The sequence below is a fragment of the Helianthus annuus genome, chromosome 5 (assembly GCF_002127325.2).
Source record: "Helianthus annuus cultivar XRQ/B chromosome 5, HanXRQr2.0-SUNRISE, whole genome shotgun sequence".
NCBI classification, from domain to species: Eukaryota; Viridiplantae; Streptophyta; class Magnoliopsida; order Asterales; family Asteraceae; genus Helianthus; species Helianthus annuus.
In genome coordinates this window covers 37,153,565-37,163,949 of record NC_035437.2, presented here as the reverse complement: position 1 = coordinate 37,163,949, position 10,385 = coordinate 37,153,565, and the positions used below count along the sequence as shown (strand labels likewise).

The 10,385-nt window shown below is 38.5% G+C and overlaps 1 long non-coding RNA gene across 1 annotated transcript in view; it reads left to right on the top strand.

Annotated features, from left to right (window-relative positions):
* The first annotated feature begins 505 nt into the window (after window positions 1–505).
* Window positions 506–10,385, top strand: part of LOC110938758 — a 73,937-nt gene continuing 64,057 nt past the window's right edge. Inside the window, exon 1 of the long non-coding RNA XR_002591659.2 lies at window positions 506–602. This is a non-coding gene — a long non-coding RNA (uncharacterized LOC110938758). The remainder of the gene's footprint in view (window positions 603–10,385) is intronic.

Genomic DNA, 10,385 nt, shown 5'->3' with positions numbered 1-10,385 from the left:
AAATACATATAACATGTAACACAATAGTTCAAATTTTCATTTCAATAGATTACGTACACACATGCTACATCGAAAGGTTGTCCGGGAAAACCCGAAGTGTCACAATTATGTTAACTGTTACCCTAATTCGCATATTACCATCATTGCTCCGTGTAGCACATATCCGATGATGACTTGAAGGCTCTTTTTGAGGATTGGGCAATTGATTATGACAAAGTCTACAAAACCATTTACGAGAAGCATCGAAGGTTTTTGGTTTTTAGAGACTGTTTTTGGTGGGTTAAAAAGCACAACAGTTCTTGTTCGCCTAACAGGGTAGGTATCACCCAATACACCTATTTCACCCCTGCAGAGCATCGCTTGACCGGTGGGAGCTGCTGCTACCGAACGAAATTATTAAAAGTTTTATATCTCGACAAGGTAACTGTAAGTTTAATCAAATTGATTGGAATTGATATAATTTGCATTTGATGAACTCGATGCGGAAACTGCTGATGCGATGACTGGTAATCAATCCTGATTATGTTTCTAAAGACGGTTCGGTGGCTAGATCTGAAAGTCGTTGTCGCCGATTCAAATCATCAGCGTCTAGGGTTCGACTGGTAAGAAATATTAGCTTAAAAGTTCCTCGATTCTTGAGTTTAATGACTTCTAAATAGATTAGGGTTTGAATATTGATGTATTACTGGTTGGTTGCGATTATCGGCTAACAAGAGCTATAATCTGACCTTTTAGTGTTCTTGGCTTGCATATCCGAAATTTTAAGTTGGAGAACTTATTTATAGCTAAAAACCTATTTATAGCTAATAACCTGTGGGATATATAAAAAACCGTATAATTTGCGCCTCAGATAAGAAAACTGCTTTTGCGCTTGGCGATTTGCGCCTCGATTTTTGACCTCATCGCTTTTGTGCGCTTCGTGTTTTTTTATACCAAGGTTTTAAGTTGTTCTGTTGTTGATGTTTATAAAAGGTGTTTTTTGTTATGTCCTGAATATGGGATAAAAAAGTTGTAAGATGAGATGTTGAACAACTTAAGGATTTTACAAATGGAAGAATGAGTCTTTGATAAAAAAAAATAAAAAATTGGCAATTGATTAGAGTGACATGATATATAAGAGTTTAAGAAATCTTCTTAAGGTGGTTGCCTAAAGTTTTTTATGTTTATAAATGAGTCTAAGATGTTGGCAAATGAAGTCGGTCAGGTAAGGTAGGGCTGGGTAACGATTCACATGTTCCGGTCGAAACACGTTCTGGCCAAAATGGGGTTTAGTAATAGTGGGTTGTTTTAATGAAGTATCAGTTTTGTTCGGGTCAAAATGGGTTCCAAAATTATTATTTAGGTGTTATTGTAGGATCGCTGTAAGACCCGAATAAGTCGTTCAGAAGAGTTGTTTGTCCGAATCAAAGGCGGAATCAGTGAAACGGGTGCTCGATACACTATAAATGTCTCTATTATTGATTCTGATAATGTTTACAACACCTGGAGACAAATCGGCAGTACTTCGTTACCGATACATGACTATGCCCGTTATCCCGCTCCAAATGAACGGAACCCCTATATATAGAGTGTGAGATTCCACTCGAAATGAACAAAAATAAGTTCAAGCGGAATTAGCTTAATGTTGATTTCGCTCGAAATGGACCAAAGCAGTTTTAAGCGGAATCAGGCAATTCTGATTTCGCTTGAAATGGTTATATGCACTTTCGAGCGGAATCAGCCATATATCTACTAAACTCAGTTTCTCGCACCTCGGGCACTGGTTATCCTATCCTATTACATGATACAAGACGAAGTCAATAGACGGAATGCACTAAAAGACTCCCCCTCGGATATTGACGAAGTCTTCAGTGGCTAATCTTCAACATGACACATCTTTACTCTTGATCATTCTGCCTTCTCATTCAAGTTGTAACATTATAAGCATCCATCAATCTTTAACTTCTTCTATCAGCTTCAGGCTCCCGCTTTCATCAAGCTTCCGTGCTTTAGGATCGACACCTAGCTTTTCATCTACAAGCTCCCCCTTGCTTAAAGCTTGTCTTCAGACTCCCCCTTAGACTCTACTCTCGGGATCGTAGTCTGGACTATCTGCAATCACTCAAACATCTATAAATATAATGTTTTCAAATCATCAACCAATCTCTCTAAACCACTCCCCTACCAACAAACTTCATTGATTTGGCAGTTTCATCAAACAGGATCGTAAACTGGCTATATAATAATATAAGCATCCAGATCCAACTCCCTCACAGTTAATCATCCAAGTCCAAACTAATGACCTTGGAGATATAACAAACTGTTTTTGAAATTTTTGATTTTAATTCAAGTTTCAAATTAATGAACTTGTTTTATTTTCAGAAACACAATCAGCTTACTTAGATTTTGAAACTCAGCATTTCAGACAACGGTTGTCGAAAATAAAACAGAATAAAAAATCTTTTTGTATTTTCTGAAAATATAAAGCAGTAAAGAAATATGTACAAACATATTTACAGACAATATTTTTGTTTGAGTATGTGTCAGAGGATCATATCACTTTTTGACAAGTCACAAGTACCGTTGAGCTTAGTTACACATTAAGAATTAAACAATTCACTTAGATTGTCAATATACTGATCCATTTAAATTTTCACACAAATTTCAACTGATTCAGGATACGAATTAGATGTTTTAAGACTTAAACTTATTCATGTGTCCCACCTCTTGAATATACTCCCGTATCCAGATCCCAATATTCAGTCTTACAGGTGAGTATACGACAGATGATATCTGTAAGGGGTTAGATGCGAGACCGTGAGAGCTCAGGTCAGAACTTCCGTTCAGCAAAGAGATGACGGTTCGACTTTAGGTGTGTCCCCTTTAGAGGATATTTTTTACAACAGCAATGATTATCAATTTTATTGTTTCATCAATTTGCTGAGGGCGATGCTATGTTTCAAGCAATGCGGAAAGTATTATTCGGGGACTAGGTCAGAACTTCCATTCAGCAGAAGTCCCGGAATAATACCCCAGATATCACTGAGTATAAAGACCTAGTATTTGTCACACCCCGTCTTCCACGTGTTTCACCGGTGGGCCTGGTGGGGGATTACCGTGACGTAGTTGGCAACAATATAGTCAAACCACACAATATTTAAATGCACAGCAGAAGCATAAAGATAGATTATATTTCAACCATCAAATGTAATATCCAAGTATCACAAGTAGTTGAAATGAATCCACAGGGGATCAAAATAAAATAGAAAAATATTGTTCAACAGATAACGGCATCCCAAGCTTGCGAGACTCTAACGATGCTAAGGAGTGGCCAGCCTATTACGTGTAGAACCTGCATTTAATCTTTTTGGGGAAAATACGTCAGTTTACACTGGTGTAAGTCCCGTTTTCACCGGATCTTTCAATGATATCAAACAACCAATTGATTGTGCGGAATCCAATCAATTGGTGATTCAAGAAAAACACGAAAATATGAAGAACAAACCGAATACGAAAAACACACCGAATCACTTTTAACACTTGCACACGATTCTATTACTATCAAAGCAAAATCGTCTGGTACAAGTGTTTTCACAACCAATCGCCTCTCTCTCTCTCCCTCTGTAGGTAATTCTGTAACTATGAAGTGCAAACCCTAAAACAAGTTAGAAACTTGTTTATATACTAACTCAAGCCCACTTCCCTACATGGGCTCCCCTTGGGCCTGCTTGGCCCACATGGCCTAAAGCTTGGCCCAGGTGACCTATAAAGGTCCAAAACCTAATATAAACTAACCGATAAGGCCCAGTTCATAACCATAGCCCGCTATGTTAATTTGATGCGTCAGTCTCACACTCTAGGGCCTAACAATCTCCCCCTAGACTGATGCCATCAAATTGTCTTCATAACATGAATTCAGCAACGTCTTCAACAAAGTCTATGGTTGTCGCTATGCTGCAGATGTTGTGGAAGTTCTTGACTTCTGAACTCTCAGCACTGGGTCTCTTTCTTCAGCTCTTGTGGTTAGCTTCATATGAGGATCATGATCAGCTTTGCTTGAAAATCTTGTCAAAAAGAATGTGAGAGGAGGATTCTCAACAGCTCTTTCTTCTTCAGTCTTTTTCTTTCAAGCAGGTTCACAGGTACTTCTTTAAATGTACTTTCACTGTCGGGCGGCGCTTCGTATCCGGTTTTTCTGACTCAGGTATATCTTGTTGGTGTGATGCTCCGTGCTTCATCAGCAGCTAACAACATCTCAGTCTTCAACAACCCCTGTTCTTGATTAAAATCAAGTTTTGCACATGCTCACAAACTCATAAGCAAACATTTCTTATCCAACAGGGAGAGTACCATATGAACATTAGGTACATATAAGTACTTGTACTCGGATTTCACAATTTAAATTCTTTCTACTTTTGATGATCAGCCAAATCTTCAAGAACGGTTACATTTTTAAGTTTTAAGAAAACAAATAAACATTCTATTTTTGGATTTTTGGTTTTATAGAAAAACAAGACACTATTTTTGTATTTTAGAATTTTTCTATTTTTTTAATTTTTAATTTTTAAGAACTAAAAACAAATAAAAACTCAAAATATAAACAACTACCATAATATACAATTACAATTGCAATGGGATCAAAATTCGTTCTCAGGCAGACTAAGGAACACTTTTCAGTACGAGCCTAATCAAACTGGTCTGTGCGATTGCCAATATGTTTGTCCACTTAAACTTTAACGCTCAACTTTCAATTTTTCAACTTCATGATATGCTTAAGGTAATATTATACTATTATACCCGTGTGTCCCATTCCAAGGCATACCCCCACGATCAAGGTAAGCACAACGATTCATCGTAGCAGGTGAGTATACTGATGTCATCCTTTAAGATATCCTGACTGTGTCTAGGTCTGCATATAATATGTTTTGATTTCTTAACAATGAACACCCAAATAAATACTAATCAAATCCTGGAAATATAAACAGCACACTCTATCATGCAAGTATCTTCCCTACCACATATTTCACAAGTCCAATCCAGATTTCTGAAATCTTAACTGGGAATAGGTTGAGAAGAGAACAAAATAAATCTTAAGCAGAGATGGTATAATATACAGATCAAATGAGTTTTTCTCAATTTGATATAGGTTTCTTGGGGTTTCTTTTGGGCACTTGAGGGCCTCTTTCGGGTGTATTAGATCTATAGCGCGACAACGTACAACTAGGTCAGCATGTATCTGGATGCAGCAGAAGCTGTCGTTGCCTAGCACCTCCAGGTCAGCATATATCTGGATGCAGCAGAGGAGGTACACGACTTTTTCAGAGATGATTTCAGAATCAGATCAAAATTGTGTGTATCGGGACAACATACAGACATTCAAATAGAAATGAGCTAGTTCCAAGTGACTTTCTTTCCTGGGGTCATGTACAATTTTAGTTCTGAACAGAAGGACAGCCAAGATATCCCCGGATGATTCAACAATATAAAGACCCAAAACCTCAGATGTTTGCTATCTATCAACGCAAGATTTAAGACCATAAAATCATACGCCATTGGTATGTTACCCACATGGTACATAGTTCGTTATGTTTATATCACTTAGTATCTTTTATCTTTTTGAGCGTCAAGCCTATCGACATATCGCAGTAGATCCTAGTCTTTTCAGCTATGGCACCTAACACCTTACATGTGTTAGTCAAACCCTTTAACACGAACATTTATTTCACTTCCCATATCATGCAATTTTTCTTTTTGGCTTTTTCATTTTTCTAATGTTTTTGTATTTTTCGCATTTTCTCCCCCTAAAACAATGCATATATATACAGCAAACTCTTTTTGTATTTTTCTTTTCTAAGTTTTCTCCCCCTAAACTCTATATCTATCTATATGTTCCTCTCCCCCCCTAAATTTGTGCATAAATCTTGCATTTTTGCGCAAATTTACTATTTACTAGAGAAATGACACTTTATGTACAAAGTTATAAACTAAGAAAAAGAGAAAATATTTTTGTTTAACCGTTCTGTCATCAGATTGAAGACTAATCAAAATCAAATCAAAGTACTGAATTTAAACGGTACCTTTTGCTGATCATTTCTTATTTCTCTTATCTCCTCCAAAGGAAACATATCATCTGTAAAAAAATTTGAACTTTTTGCAACACTGAGATGTTACCCGTTTTTATCTCTGGAACAACCGCTATCAACATTCCAGAGATTGTCAACAGCTCCTCCTTGGTTGTTCCTGAAAAGTAAGGAGATTAGTGAGACATGGGTACCCAGGCCATCGTGGTCCTGGGATTTCCTGAAGCATCAAAATAAGACACTTCCTTTAAACACAAGTCCCCTTTTGTTTTAAGGATTGGAGATGTAGCTACTTTTTGTTTTGCTCTCCAAATTTGTTTCGGCTTAGAAAACTCGTTTATTGCCTTTGGTTGAGCAACTTTAGCTGTTTCAGGTTTATTAGTTTTAGAAAAACGTTTTTGTTCTTGAACAGCCTTGCGTTTGTTTTTAGCAGTGTTCCAATCCCCATCAGAACGTTTAACCTTGGGATTCACATTCTTCATTGCCTTAGGTGAAGATACCTTCATTGGCTTGGAATGATAGTTACCCTTTGGTGTAACCCTCTGATTTTGCACACGATCGGGTATATAGGGACGATGTGTGCAGTTTCTTGCAATATGACCCGTAATGCCACAATTGTAGCAAGTTTGTCTTTTCATCGGAAAGACATTTTGAGCAGCTTGATTTGCTCTAGCAAGTCCTGAAGGATAAACCGGTCCGTTTTGCGTTGGATGCGCCTGCACATTTCTCTTAAACGAAGACGAATTGGGGTGCTTGTATTTGTTGGTTGTAGAAGTCTTGTTGCTTTGAGCACCATTCTTTATCTTTTCTCCCTTATTGGAGCTTTCAATCACCTTGTCACGAGCCTTATGAGATCGTGATTTGTAACACCCCGTGTTTCCCAAAAAGTCAAAGTCAAAGTCAAGTGTTGACTGTTATTGGAATTAAAGATTAATAAAGATTAATTTCATTTTAGTTTCATTTTGATTTTCGTATTATTTGGAGTAAGTGTTGTATAATCAAACTAATCGACCGATAATCGAACGGTGAATCAACGACCGACTGTGAATGGTAGGAAGTAACAATGCAATAAAGCTAGTCAATCAATAATCAAGCTAATCAAATCAATCATCGAACTCAAGTGTGGGGATTTTAATGCTTTTATACGTGTGTGTGTGCCTTATGTGTTACTTGTGCATGTTTACTTTTATGTTAAAGTGTGTGGTGAATCAATCAAATCAATCAAGACTCAAAGGTGAATCAAACTCAATGGAAACCGAAACCGACTTTGGAATTAGGTTGTAAGGATGCTTGTATGTTAAATATAGTCTCGACTACTACTAAAAGTAATTTGATTAGGAATTCTATCATTCTCAAATCATCGTTCATCGAAGTCGAAATATCAAAAATCGTCGCGAAACACTCAAAACCAGGCAAGCCGATCGAACAGGGCAACCTGATCGAACAGGCTAGCCGATCGAACAGGCTGTTCGATCGGACAGCTGCTCGATCAGGGATGCTGTTCGATCAGCTGACCTTTCCTCTTTTGGAAGCCTATAAATAGGGCTGTCCTTGTCAAGCTTTCCACTTTTGGAAAAGCTCTGACCGACCAGCCTCTTCCTCTCACTAAATCTCAGATTTCTCTCAAACCGGTAAGTATTTCGCTCTAATTCTTGTACGTTTTTGTTCATTAATCGATTCTCCATCTTTCTATCTTTCAAAACTTGGATTTCAACCATGAAATCACCAAGATCTAGGTGTTCTTGAGTGATGTCATCATGGTGTTCTTGGTGTTCATCAAGAACTTCATGTTCTTGACTTCATTCAACCATGAATAAGCTAGATCTAACCGATTTCCACATAAATAACCTAAAATCTTCCAAAGATCTTAACATTTCACGGTGGAAAAGGATTGGAAGATGGGTTTTCATCTATCTTTCAACTCTTTTACACTCAAAAAGGTGAAAACGAGACTTGAACCGATTTACAAATCAATCTAAACAAACACATGGTTCAAGATTCGGGTTCTACCGAGAAATATACCGATTTCGGGTTAAACGTTAAACTTGGGTTCCAAACCGTCTCTGACCGGGTTTGGGTGATTCCTGCTCGAGTCAGTAGGCTAAGTGGGGACTTCAGTTTTGTGGTTCAACTCGTAGTCAAAATATCTCTAAAACATCAACAATTAATGGGAAGAAACAAGTGTTAAGTGGTAGGTTAACCAAATCGAGAAGCTGGCCGAACGGCTAGGCTGTTCGATCGAACAGCCCAACCGAACGACTATGCCAGCCGATCGACTAGGCTAACCGATCGACTAGCACTTAGTCCCACAAACTCATGAAGTGTAGTATTGACGAGGTACTGTTCGATCGACTACGCCACTCGATTGTAATCATTACTGCTCGAATCATGAGATACTATACTTCAACACTTAGACTTTTCGAAACATTGGAATGTCACCCGATCGAGCATGCCAACCGATCGAGTGACATGTTTGAAAACAATGAAGTGCTAGCCGATCGGTTGGGCTAACCGATCGAACAGCTGTTCGATCGGCCAACCTGAAAGGTAGTACAAACCATCATACACAAACACATCCTTCACATCAAAGGAAGAAACAATCCACTCGAAGGAACCAGCCGATCGAGCCAGCCGGCCGATCGAATGGATGTTCGAACGGACTTTCAAACCAATCGAACAGCCCACTCGATCGAACTGCTGTCCGATCGAATGGCCTACTCGATCCAAGTACATTGTTTACTTTTCCGCGTTACTCATCGTTGTGTTATCGAACTATTCAGGCTAAACTATTCTCAGTGCTCCCTTCAATCCACGATCAACCACTGTGAGTATACTCGATCCCTTTTTGCTTTCAGCACTTTTGGGTGTTACATACGTAATCTATCAAATTCACAAACAACACAAACTATTTGAACGCTAACCTACTTGCATGTATTACTTGTCTAAATGATTGCTGTTTATTATGTTTTCACGTGGAGTGCTATCTGCCTGCTTTAGCAACGTAGTACTATAGTTTGGACTCAGCACCCGTTCACACGGGGGTTGCTAAGGACAATTACTTGCATGGATTACGGTGGTAATCATGTATTGCGAACTGTCTCGGACAGTCAAATCGAAGTCGTTGGTATCGATGGTCCCATGTTGATAATTTACATGCATCGTTTGCCCTTGTGTACGTGCTCGGTTATGCGTAAACTATTCGAACTCTATATGCTATATCAAACTTGTGTACTCACCTTTACATTATATGTATTGACTTTTATTTTAACGTATGTGACAGGTGTTTAAGCTACTAGCGTGCTAGGGAAGCGAGGCACTAATAAGCTTTTAGGAGCCTGTGACCTTAGGACAGTGTCCACGTATCTGTTCCAGGGCCATAATTATCTGTAGATCTTGTACTGGCACCTGTAGTCAGTAAGATTTACGGATAGCCGTCTAGAAGTCTTAAAACAATATTTACTTTCGGTCTGTAATAATTAAGAATTTGAGTTGTCGGAACAGTTCCCATATTGTTTAGTTGATTTCTATGATAACTTGTTATTATTTGGGACACGGTATGGGACGTGTTATATAACTGAATTGTATGATAGTTGTTGTGGAAACTTCTGAACAATCTGTTTCGCTCAGTGCCGCGCCCCGATGATTCCGCCATCGGTTGGGGTGTGACAGATTGGTATCAGAGCCATAACTATAGGGAATTAGGTTAGACACGATCTAGTCCGGATCGCTGTCTTAGAGACCTAGACTATAGTTAGGAACCAAGAGACCAAGTTTATGTGCTTATTTTATGTTGTTTCCTTCTATACTATCATTACGTCCGAACTCCGAGCCAATTTTGTAATTTGGACGGGATTAGGAGTGAAACCCGCAAATTCCTGACTAAATTACGAATTTTTGCCAGCTATTTGTGCGATTTTCTAGCAACAAACGGGGGAGAATTATACCAAATTAGGGCTGAAACCCGTAATTTGATGAAAACTTTCCTCCAAATTTTCTTAAAACAAGGAAGAAATTGCTGAGCTAGGGGTGAAACCCTAACCTTGGCAGTTATTCCAACTTTAATTTTATCTCGCCAAGGCAATTGACGGACTCCAACGACCTGAACTCACGAGTATGGCCTAGAATGCGCATGCATAATGCCCAAGAATCGAGGCAGGAACATGTCCCCTAGAGTCGAAAGTGACGACAAGTCAACTGTGAATAGTTAAATTGCCATGGTTAGTCAAAGTCTAGTAGCCGCAGACAATCCATTTTCCGGTTTTGAGTGTTGTTTTGTTGATTTTATATGATTTACCTGTTTACGTGTTTTAAGATTTGTTGGTTACT